The sequence below is a fragment of the Strix aluco genome, chromosome 7, assembly GCF_031877795.1.
Source record: "Strix aluco isolate bStrAlu1 chromosome 7, bStrAlu1.hap1, whole genome shotgun sequence".
NCBI classification, from domain to species: domain Eukaryota; kingdom Metazoa; phylum Chordata; class Aves; order Strigiformes; family Strigidae; genus Strix; species Strix aluco.
In genome coordinates, this window is record NC_133937.1 from 33,049,541 (window position 1) to 33,062,815 (window position 13,275).

Here is a 13,275-nt window from a genome sequence, read left to right on the forward strand (position 1 = left end):
CAAGCAGCTTTCTCAAGCACTCTGCCAGTCTATCTCTGCAGACGCAGTTGGTATGGCATGCTGTGAAATGAGTGACATCGAAGAAATGAGCAATCTGTTTATGGCAGTAGAGAAATATTCAGGGTCCTTGTGTTCAGTTGTAATAAATCACAGAAAGAGGGAAAAGAGAGTGCTAGACTGTGGGTTATGCTGTGGATTTAATAGATACCAAAATAGTAAATCTAATTATTACTTTTGAGAAGAGACATCTGAATTAAAAGGAATTAATCTAATGAGCTTTTTAAATGGAATATTAATAAAAATATTCCAGTAAAATTTCCTGGTAGCAAATGAAGCAATTTTTGTGGAAGATATTTGCTTTTTAAATTTATTTATTGGGACTCAAGCCGGGGGGCTACAATTTGTCAATAAGAAGCAAAATTATGGAAACTCTGCTGTGGACTCCAAAAGCCGCACTAAAAATTACACATTTAAAAAGGAGTTATATCATTTATTTAAACTTTTAAATCTGAATTTAATCTGCATATGTGGCCAATTATGTTCTATATCATAATTAGTTTTCTATGTTTTCAACATTTTTTGTGATATTTTAGGAAAACACTCTATAGTTTCAAAATTATACTTCTTTCCTTACATGTCTTGAGGCTTTTCAGCCAAAATTCTAAATATCAGGTTGAGGGGAATCAGGAGTTTTGTATTCTTTATACAGTACAATTACAGAACAATAATGATGCTTCTTTGCCCTGGAAATCTAAAAATCCTTACTCTGTCTTCAGGAAAATTTCATGTTAATACGGCTTTTAAGAAGGAGAGCTATGACTTTTTTTACACCTATCACTTCAAATATATTTGCCTCTTTGGAAAAGGTATTGGAAATGTTATGTAATGAAGGGAAAAGTTCTTCACCAATGTATGAAATTTCTTTATTATATTTTAGTCTAATACACAAAAAATTGCTGACATGACTTGGTGAAACTCTAAATGTATTTTATATTTCTGTGATTTATTATCAAAGGGCAATATCTGCACTAGAGAAAAAGTACAGTGAAAGAAAAGAATGAGGGGAAAGCATAAAAAAATTTTCTTGAAGTATTAATCTCTTGGTGTGGAAGGCTGCTGAAATGTGGCATTGTTTGGCAGTCCTTATTCCCTGAATTCGCTAATTGATCATGATTAGAATAAATGAATAGCTTTCTCCCTTAATTTTAAATCTTAAATTAGCATAAATCAGCAAAATAATTGCAAAAAAACTGAAGTGAAAGCACCACTATTTTGAAATAAAACCATATTCAATTTCTAATTATTCTTGAAAGTTACTGCAGAAAATATTAAATTCTGTATTTCATGATTTGTATGCAAATTTAATGGACATAGATTATTTTCTTTCCTCTTTAGATCTGGGTTTTTTATGTGCAATATCACTTGTTGAGAGAAATATAGAGTATTTCACCCATGAAGGGCAAACCCATAAAATTATATGAAATATGATAGTCTTTTCTATGAGTAAAAGAAACATAATCACACTTTATGGTTGTGACGTTCTATTTATTCTATGGAGATTAATTTCAGTTTATGTTAGATTAAGCCCCTTTGATTGTAAATCTTCTTTATTTGCTGCTTCAAAGAGGTGAAAGGAAGAACTGCCGAGAGTTAAAGTTCATATCTAGAGCTTTATTGTGTAATATATTTTAGAGTCCTTTTAAGTGGTTCACTTTTATTTGATATTGTATTGGCAGAATGAAATGTGAATGTTGGTCTTTCGGATAGCGTCCTGATGTACTCTGCATCCTTTTTCCCTTTTTAGTTGTATATAAAGGCTGTTTGCATAATTGATCATTCATTCATACATTACTACTGTAGCTTCTGGTATGGCTTGTGGTATATTTAATATGAAAAGACATCTTTATGTGTATATATATATGAACTATGTATGTAGGAAAATACAAATATAAAAATATGTATGTGTGCATTATACATCGTATAGTTGCTTTTTAATAATTATTTAATGTAGTTGTTTATAACCCCCCTACATTCTCTATAACATTTCGACACATATATAATGAAAAAAATATTTTTTTTTTCATAATCATTTTCCTGAAAATAACAGATTCCCCACTCAAAAACACTTTGTTCTTCCTTACCTTCAGGAAGTAGTGTGATGTTTCGTTGCACATCAAAGACCAATAAACCCAGGCTTTGTAGGGGCAGTTGTCAGAGATGATTTTAAACTATTATAGGATTTGGAGTTTATGCCTCAGGAAATGAAGGATTAAGTTGGTTTTCTACATTTTATATATATTAATAAACAATTTTACAGGGATGTGGTAGCTGTTGTTACTAATAAACTAATATGTTTTATATTGATATTTCATTGATCCTGCTTTACTTTATAATATAATTTATATAAAATGCAGTAGATACCATTGATAATTTTATCTCCCTGTTTTCACTTAGTCATTCAGAGCTTAAATTGTGAAGCTTTATCAATACCATTATTGAAGTTTTAGTTTATTAGTATATTTAATTTTGCTGCTCTTCCTCCTCAGCAAAATTATTTTGGTTACATTCTTAATAGTAGTTTTAAATGTGTTCCTCTAGAGACATTTTACAGTGTGCTTTTGGCAGTATGCTGCTTTTTTAAGGTTCATTTCCCTTTCATGTATTTCTCGTAACTTCAGTAGAGCAGTTCAAACATTCTGTGCGACAACATCCAGTGGTCCTGTGGAAACCAGTCAGAAAGCTCCATGGCACAGGGTTACTACTTTAATTTGCCCATGACCTTTATTTTGGTTCCTCTGAAATGCTGCAGATCTCCACTGCCAAAACTGGTCTCAAAACAGAAAGGCTGCTACCATCAAAAACATTTACCACAGCCAGTAGGACACCTAAAGGCAACAGGCATCTTTTACTACAATAAATCTTCATTATTTCAAAACAAGTTACACTCTACATGCAAAACAGCTGGAGCATCTCAGCCTGTCCATCTAATCCTTTGTTTATAATTTGTTGTATACACAGGCATGCATTGTGCTACTAAGTGTCAGTGTTGGGGTGAATCAGTCCCTAGATGCCTACCATGAATACTGTGCTGCCCCACTCAGTATAGGTGTTCTGGGTAGAAGTACTTGAGTAGAGACAGCTCATAGACTTTTCTTTGATTTTTTGTTGTTGTTATTTATATTGCTATTTATCTAAGCAGTAAAAGGATCATTCTATAACTCCATTCTTCTCCCATAATACCTACATAATTTTATTTTTATGTATGTAAAATATATATTCACATATATTTCACATGGGTATACTTAAATTTTTTTTGAGCGGAGTCGCAGTGTACATACATAAGTGGTCCAGGTGGCTGTGGTGCAAACTTCCCAGATATTTTGGAAAATAATATCATTGGGATATTTCAGACTGACCTTATGGAAATAATAGTGATCTTGGATGACAAACGTCATTACTTATTTTCTGGTTGTTGTCTGGCTGGGCAGCTACAGATGGCCTGAAGGTTAGTTAATGAGAATTCCTAAAAAAAGGGAAAAAAAAGTACAAACCATGCAACAGAATCCAGCTACACTGGATTGACAGTATCATCTCATGATCACAGTCAGGTTAGAGTTGTGCAGGAAGCATCTAAAGGTAGTGCTGCCTTTGTGGAGTTGAAATAAATTGCTTCATCTGGGGTTTCAGAAGATTGAGCATAGCTGTATAAAATGTGATTTCTTAAAGGGACTTTGCTTTGAATACTCTTTAAGATATAGCTGTAGCACAGGTCATACACTAAAAAAATGATGCTTGGATCAAATACTGCTGAGGATATGAAATTCCATGCCCACCTGAGTACTACTGATGTAATGTCAAGTTCTGAGATTTAAGCACTATGTGCCATTTTAAAAATAAATTCACTGAAGAATTTTTGCTCATGTCTGAATGTGCCTCCTGCAGTGATCGGTGTAGTGATGCAGTTATGTGACATCTTCAAAGCTAGACTGTGTCTGAGATTTTAGTAGGGCTCTTTTCTTTATAAGTTACAATATCTCTGTGTTTTCCAGGTATTTTTCTCAATAAGACCAGGGAATAAGACTATTTGTGAGGAATTCCTTTACAGTCTTCCCGCCATAGTCAATAATAGTCCTTCAAGATAGAAGCAAATTTTCATCTTCATATCCATCTACTCTGTGGGAGATGAAATTCTGTAGAAAGATCTGTTACTCTGATCTGCCAGACTTCTCTTTACTTCACAAAAACTTCTAATCTCTGATTTTAACATAGAGAAAACCAGGAATTTATAATGTGGGAGTAAGGTCCCCCCTAACCTATTGTCTCTGAAAATATGTCATTTATAAAGCTCAGGATCGTCAGCGATCAATGTCTCATCTACCAGGGAAAGAGAATGTGTTGACATATACTTTCTGAACTGAACTTTTACTCAACAGCCCAAGCACTCATTCTGTGGCTCCATCTCAGTCTTCATTCTTCCTTTTATTTCATTCTAAGTGAGATAAGTACCAGTTACATCTGTTTCCAAGCAGAAATATTGTTTGTGTGTGATTCTAAGACAGATGTTATGAAAATAGTAATTGTAGTATTTTCCTACACCAGGGTAGGAAATTCTTTAGATGTGGTCTTCTGTTCTCCTCAGTTAAAAGAACTGCTCTGATACTAGGTGGAAATCTTCACAAAGGTTTGATGTTTCCTTGGAGTATAACTTGAGTCTGCACTGTTGATAGGCGTTAGGATGGCATTGAAGAACACTATGTTGAAATGCAGGAATCTGAAATCCTTGAATCCTATTCTTTTGGGTTTCCTTTTTTTTTTTTTTTTTTTTTTAATGTTAAATAAATAAATGGAAAAGCTGATAACATTTACAGTTGAGTTTATTCTAAATTCTGATCCCTATTATATACACTGTCAGCTTTTTCTCACCTTAGAATAACTATGTGTTAGTGTTTTCTGCACCTGCAGAGCTGTTCATAGCAATTACTTTGCTGTGTGAACTGTAGAAAAGGGTATACAGATTTTCTATAACCATCTTTAAGAAGTTTTGCATATATTAAAGAAAAATGGCTTCAGTTGACTCTCCATATATGAATGTATTTTTTAATCCATGAGCTAAGGTATTTCCATTATGCCCTTGTAATGTTTGTGTATCTTCTTTTAAAACCTTGGTCATTAATTTTATGAACTGCATCTCTGTGTGCTGTTCCTGTTGATCAACCATGACACAGTAAAACAAATCTGATGTGGATATCCTTTACCTTCAATTCTTACCAAGCATAGGGTTCTGCCTAGGAGATTGGTAGAAGACCATATATATTTCTCTTTAGCTGTTATTCTGGTTTTTTATAAGGTTGGTAGTTGTAGACATGTAAGAAGTGAATTTTAGGGGCAATTATGTGACTTTCATGAGACACTTCATGTAAGATTTATTTATGGGAACATATAGATTTTTCAGGACTGCATCCAAAAATAGCATTTTAATCACTGTCATCTGGATAAGAAGAATTATCCATGTAATTAGTTTCAAATGAACTTGAAAAGTGTTGCTTAACTTGTGTGAATTCCATTTGAGACACAAATAAATAAATACAAATTTGCATTTAAATGATTTTCGGTAATACTTGAAGTTTTAAATACCATCTTAGATAATTTACTTCCTATTCAGGCATTTCTTTCACTTCGCAGTTTGGAAAGCAAGAACTGAGGGCTTGAACCCTTTTTATGGCTTTTGGATTTGAAGGTTCACAGTTGAATTAAATTTCCCTTGGGTTCCTTTATTTCGTGGAGAAACTGTGGAAGAAAAGTTGGAGCTCAGGAGCTATTGCTTTGTTAAAACAACAGGAGCAGGAAAAATCTGACTCAGAATGGGACATAGATCTAAGCTGATGGTAAAAACCCTGCCATATTTAAGTATGTGCAACAATAAAATATATGTAGCTGAAGAGGGAGAGGTTGCAGCTATTAGCTGATCTGCTCCAGAAAATTGAGTGTGGGGTGCAGCCAGTGCATGGAGCTGCTGGTGCTGGTATCATTTCTCACGACTAGCAAGAATAACAGAAGAACATTCCTGAGTCACTTAGACGGTAATGCTGGCTTGGTAGGCAGCGTGTTTCCCTGGCTGTGGCAGCCAGAGCTCTTAGACCAGGAAACAAGCAGTACTGGCTGATATGTCTTCGCTCCCCAGGGTCAGTCAAGATTTATTTACCTGACCCCACACACTGCATTACCATAGACTGGAAGCTGCACATCCTACTCCAATGCTAGCCAAGACTACTTTCCTCTATGTCTCTTCACATTTTAATTTGGAACTGTAACACTTCATTCCCAGAGTTGTTCAGAATTGCTAATCATTTAAATATTCCTACTTATAACAGTGTTTGCAAAACTGTGATTCAAAGCAGTTTAATTAATAATTAAAAACATAAAAAAATTTATACTGCTCTCATACATATCAGACTTCTAATATTATGTTTACAATGCTTTGTACTTCAGATAATCCCGTTGAAATCTTTGAAGCTGCTTGTCATGTGTATATTAGTTAACACAAGTAAGGATGGCTGAACCTAGCACATCATAATCATAAACACAATGTTCTTGTCAAGTACAATGAAAGAAATCAATTGCTGTGACAATAATTGCTATTTGAAGACATGGTTTTAGAAAAATAATTGTTCAATTATTTTTATTTTAGAATTGTGCTTGCTTTATAACATATCAATTAAAATCTGCTCTATTTGCCAATAAAAAGATAGTAAATAATATGTCAGAAAAACAGTTCTTAGAAAAACAGTATATATGATCTCTTAGGAAACATTTGCAATATTAAGTTAAAAATGTTAACTTAGAGATGAGACTTGTTTTCTTTGCATGTATCTACATTAAAAATATTTGTCATTGGGTTTTTTTACTAATATTTTTGTTCATGGTTAAAAATTCCATAGTTAGTATGGAGAAACATTAATACAGTGTAGGATCACTGTTAAGATTACTGTTTAGTGAAGTGTACATTTGTGTGTTCTTGACAAAGTGAGATCAACGGGCAAGAGGTTTGTGGATCTAGAGGGATTTTTAACTATTTTCTCTCTCAGCACAGCAAGGTTTAATTAATTAAGCAATAGTTGACTTGATGGCCCAACTCTTATTTTCAGAAAAAGAATTGGGAGGAGCTTTTAAAATATGTGTATGTATACACATGTGGGCAGTCAGTGAGCCTGCTATGCACCTAAATAACTTTATGAAAGTAATCTTTGGGTGCTTATGTCTCTATTAGTAAGCAGTGTGGACAAATAGGAAATCATCTATTGAGTAAAATGATGCTGAGAACCTGACATACACACTACATGCATCTTGTCATTTTTTTCACTTTTGACTAGCTCTAGTTTAGTTCCATGGACTGAAGGCCATTTGTGTCTGGAGTGTACATTGCACATCTTCTAGTTCAGCTTCTGCATCATGAGCTCCAAGGATGCTCCACAGTCTGAGCAAAGCACAACAGTGGTGACAATCAGGGAAGTCTTTCAAAAGCCTGCTCACAATCCACACAAAACCAGCCACACAGGCATTCCCCTAGGAATTTGAGGACATGCCTGCCACATGTTTGAGTATGGTGACAGTATGACAGTGCTGGTGTGGTGCTGTGGTGAAGCTAACTGACCATTGGTTTTCTTGTGATTTTTTTAGAACAGTCTTGACAAACTGTGCTGCACGGATATGCTGCTCCCAAGGTGGGCTTAACTGGTGATATCTTAGGGACTGGGTGCCATGCTCATCTGTGCAGAGCTACTGTACTTTGTCCCATCGTAACATGAGTAAATGTGACTGGTGCTCGAAGTAGAATCCCACAAAAATTTTAATTTTAATAGAATTCAAAGTATACTAGATTTAAGGTAAAGTTTGGAAAAGTGTTTTGTTTCATCCAATATGGAAATTTATACTGAATTATTATGCAAATTAGTGGCTTAAGTAAAATCATGGAAACAACAATTACTCATTTATGAATGTTTACATTTTAATTTCTCTTTGCATGTTAAATAATAAGAGAATGAGAAAAGAAATAGCAAAGGATAGAACATTTTGTTTTGTTCTGTTTACCTTCCATTTACAATATAGGTCCTTAAAATATTTATATTTAATTCATGAAATAGTTCATTTTACATTACTGCAAAAATAAGTAAATTATTTCATTTTAACTCAAGTACTCTTTTGATACAATATCTAACTTATAGACATTAATACGTAATGAAAAAAAGGAATTCGATGGTGTGTTTATAATGCATTTATAGAGTTTAAGGCAGAAATGTGTCATTAATTCATCTAGTCCAACCATACTGACCACTAAATTTTACAGATTTTCCTTTGTATTTATCTCTGCAATTTGAATTTCTTTAAAAATGATGTACAGGTTTTGTTTTAATTTGCACATACCAACCAGCAACGCATCCACTAATTCTCTTCACAGTTTTCACTCTGCCTTCTAAACACAAACCAAAAAAAAAAAGAATATTTCTCAGTTATGAGAAACACTGCCCTCTCACTCCTCACCCAGGTCTGTGAACTGCACTAAATATGTCTAAATATGACCTCTGTAAGTTAAAAATTTACTCTGTATATTGCAAAATAGTTATGCAGGCAGTAATTATTCCTTGCAGTTTTCCTTTTCTGTGTTCTATTACATTGGTATTTCTCTTTTCTTACTACTCAGAGCTCTTCTGGGAAGGTCATCTGCCTAGTCTAGACTTTACTGCTACAACCTGTTCTTCTCTTGCAGCCCTTTCTTGGCCACTTTCCTCTGCACTGGACATAAATTACTTATGCTCAAGGCTTCTTCCTCTTCAGTTCATCCATTCTCTAATTGTTTATTGTCTCTTACTTAGTAGTAAGACGATAACTTTCAATCAGCCTGTAATACACGCCACCAGTGATGAAGTGCTCAGTTTCAAGCATGTTTTTTAGTGTTTCCTCCTATTTTGTTCCACATGGTTTGAAGGGGCAACTGTGCAAACTATGTCATTATCCTCTGGCAGATGATTTCTTTGTTCCAGAGACTACAAAATCCTAATAAGGCTTGGCCTGCTGTGGTTTTAAGTGTATCTTAGCATGATAATTGTCTTATTGAGAAGATTTACATTTAGAAGTGCAGAAAATCATTTGCTCTGTACTCTGGGTCAGCATTTCATAAGCCATCTGCATTGCAAAGGCAGCTATCTGTTTATTCGGGTGTCATTCAGAGTCTCAACTAGAGACTCAGAAATGGTGGACCAAATCTGTGACCATGTGGATGAGTCTGTGTAAGCACATTTATTTTTGGTACTCCCTGTTTACCATCCATCCATTTTCTGTATCTTAGGTTATCTGGTCATTGCATCATAGTAAAATCTTTTTTCAGTATATGTAACATTATTTTATGATATAGAAAATAAATCATAATAATGTCTGAGTTTAATTCAAATGTGTCTCCTTCCAGCCATTGTTTCTTACCATGTGTTTCTGTGCTAGATGAATGAGAGCCTTGGTATTTTCTCCCCATGGAAATTTATACTCGCTGTAGGCAAGTCACCACTTGATCTTTCTGAAAAGTGAAATGATTGAGCTTCTTACATCAATGTCAGTAAAAGATTTTCTCCAACCTTTGAATATTTTTTATGATTCTTCTTTCTATTCTCTCCATGTTTCCAACCTCCTTTAAAAAACCGCAAATACCAGAATTTCAAGAACAAGTCTAATAGTATCTGTTTTGGCAATACTTTTTAGAGTGATAAATTCATCTCCCAAGTACTGATTACTACTGCACACCTGAATATTTCAGGTTGTTTTAACTTTTTTTGTTTCATCATCCCATCAGCAATTAATACTGAGTTGGTCATTCTCACTGATCTCTAAATTATTTTGGGAATTTCTTCATTACAAGGGGAATATATATCCTTTGCTCTGTAAATGAGGCCTGGATTCCTTATCCTTGTAAATACAACTTAGCAGTGATTGTGTTTAAAAACACATAAATAAATAAATGATTGTTGAAATAGGTACAATTGACCGATTGGCACACTGTGTGATTTCTTTGTCCTCCTTACTATTAACCACTTCTTTTTCAGTCTTTGTGTCATGCATAGAGCTCTCCACTATTATATATCAGTCTTGTCAAACCAGACTGGATCTGATGCTCTGGGAACCTTGCAAACCCATCTAGAAGTTTCCTTTTCTGATGTTGGTCCCCTTCTGGCAATTCATTTTTTAGCTGTCAGCTGGCCAATTTTTAATTCATTTATTATGCACTGCACTGATCTCTGTTTTACCACGCTATTTGTAATTGTGCTTTCTTTTCTTGTATCTCTGTCACAAGAAGGAGCTAGGAAGTATACTGGGGGACTGGACAGCATCCATCTATGTTTGTCCTGCTGTTATACTGTTTCTTTATGATGTTAATATCTTTATCATGTCTCACTTCCACTCCCTATTGTTTCAAAACTGAAAAGAGCTTATTTCTACTACCGCTACGTTCCCCTAGCCCAGTTGACTGTACTCCTTTATACCTTTTAAGTTCAACATAGTGTTTTTGAGATGAGATGATGGGTGCTTCAAGATACGGATATACTATGGATTTATGCACTGGCATCCCAATACTTTCTGTTTTGTTCTTTATTCCTTTTCTAATCTCTCTTAACATCCTATTTGCTGTTTTGACTGCCACTAAACATTCAGCTGATATGTTCAAAGAACTATCTGCAATGACTTCAAGACCATTTTCTTGAGTGGTAATTGCTAATTTAGAACCTATCATTGTGTATTTGTAGCTAGAGAGTTTTGGTTTTTTCTTGTATACATTGCTTTCAGTTCATTGGCACTGAATTTCATTCTCTTATTTTATTGCCAAGTCTTTCAATGTTGTGAGATCCTTTGCAGTCAGCTTTAATTTTTATTGCCCTAAATAAACCAAGGCTATTATCTCACCCCGGTCTGGAACCAGGTTAGTTTGACAAAATCTATTTTCTATGTCTTGTTTCTCTTCATTAACATGAATTTTGATACTTTTTTTCCTTCTGAGTATTTATATTTAAAAAAAAAAAACAGAGAAGAAAATAAAATATTTCTTGTTTACTTGCCAATAAAATATCATACAAAAGTGTTAAGTAAACAATTCACATTATCAATGCTGTAGTTTGCAGTGATTTATATTATTTTATTTTATCGGTGTGTCTTTGAAACAGTCATTTCTGATTTTGACTTTGCATGTAAACTAAACAATGTTTTGACTGATGACAGGAAAGTTCAGTGTGTGACCCAGCTCCATTGATGTACAGAGTACAGAAGCAATTTATATGAAGTTTTTCAGCCAGAACTCTCATTTTTTTTCTTCTAATAGCTTAAGAGAATTGTTCCAGAAATTAATAAAAGTGAAGGACATAATTTTCGAAGGAAAGAGATCCAGTTCCTAGTCATAATGAAGCAATCACACAGTGCAAAGCTCGCTTAGTTTCTTTTGTCCAGCTCTTCTGACTGTATTCATCTTTTTCAAATTCCAGGTGCTTTGAGTTCATAATTTTAAACAGAGTTGCCGATGTTTCTCTAATTTAGTTTTTTTTGGAAGGAGTATAGAGGAGGATAAGAGTAAATGAGATGCCTTACCCTTACTTCATGCACAGCATGCTAATTTATAGCAGCATGTCAGTACTCTGATGTTGCCCCTAAGCATCTGTTGCAGTTACTAGCTAGACAATACAGTATATGGTAGGGAAAACATTTCAGGGAAATAGTATTTGTAAGCAGCTATTGGTTTAAAAAGATTAAAAGATGTTGCTGCAAAATTGGATATATTCTGGTGGTCAGTGGGGTTTTTTTGTTCTGCATTTCCCTAGACACCAAGTATAAATTCACAGTCAATTTGTACTTGCTTTCAGAGGTGACTGGAGAAAGGGAGACAGCCAAAACCAAATTTTAAAAAGTGAAATCAGTACATCAACTGGAGTAATGCATTAAACAAAACGGTGAATATTCTCTGATGATCAGTTTCTGTCATGACATTCTTTGTGCTACTTAGATATTTTGTTGTAAAAAAGTTTTAAGAGAAGCTCTTCTAGTAAGAAATACTCTGTTAATAAAGTGGTGTATCAATTAAAATGTTCTTACTGTGTTAGTTCCTTTCAGTGAAGACCCATGTAGACAGATGACTTACCCTGAGATTCATTAAAGTGTAAGGTTGAGATTTCTCTTTTGAATTCCCTGAAGTTCTTGAACTAGCACTTGCCCTCTCACATCCTTTTATTACAGATCCTTGACTCTTCCAACAATTTTCTATTGGCAGAATGGTTCTTAGATATGCCGTACTGTTCTGATCCATTGATCAGAACCAATCAAAATCCAAGTACCTTTGTTTTTTAAAGGATCCGTGCCAAGAACCAATAAAAGCTCAAAGAATTATTTAAATTGACCCTACAAGGAGAGAGAGAGAATATATCTTGCTTTCCATAAAAATCCCTAAGTCCCAAAGAGTGTTAAAAAACTGCTATAAAAAAAATCGTGATTGACATTGGCTGTTAAGAGGAAAGTCAAACTTTGCATCTAGAAACATCCTTTAACCAGTTTTTCCTTTCAGGTTCAGAACAATCAGCTTTCTTGCAGCTAAACAGACAGAATTAAGTCTCTTAAGTAGAAGCCCAAGCTGTTAATTTTAATTGAGCATCCTATGTCCAAACCACTTTATATATTTGGTACTTTTCTCCTTCAAACTTGGCTTCACTCTGGCAGGCTTTCTCATGGGTGTTCAAAGAAGAAGCTGCTAAAAAAGAATTTCGAAAGTTTGTAGTGAAAAGTTTTTTAAGTGAATAAGATGCTGATAGAAGTCAAGGAAAGCTTGTGTTAAGGAGACTGACTTTTGAACATACTCAGAGCAATGGTACTTTTTGTTGTCAACTATTTGGTGGTACAGCTGATTCTGTTGCTTGCAGACCAAGGAATGCTTGGGCACTTTCATTCCATTACCTTAATAGTGACATTAAACTACAGTTGCCATAAACAGGTTTCTAATAGTCTCCATATTATGGGTAAAAATTGAATGCCATGAGCTGTTACTTCTGAAGATGTATCTTCTAGGTCATAATTTCAGTTCTGCTTACAGCATGATATAGGGAAACATTGGTGTTACTGCTTGGATAGTTATTATATTTTGCATTTATGCACAGTACTCCTCTGAACTATACTACTTCAGGGAATTGTTTCTATTTCCCATATTAGTTAAAGAATACATTTTGAAGCTTTTTGACAAAAAAAATATACAGGTAACTA

The 13,275-nt window shown here is 34.3% G+C and overlaps 1 protein-coding gene across 6 annotated transcripts in view; it reads left to right on the top strand.

Moving 5' to 3' along the window:
- The window catches only part of ATRNL1 (attractin like 1), a 574,237-nt gene that overhangs the window by 272,859 nt on the left and 288,103 nt on the right, over window positions 1-13,275 (top strand). The window lies entirely within an intron of this gene.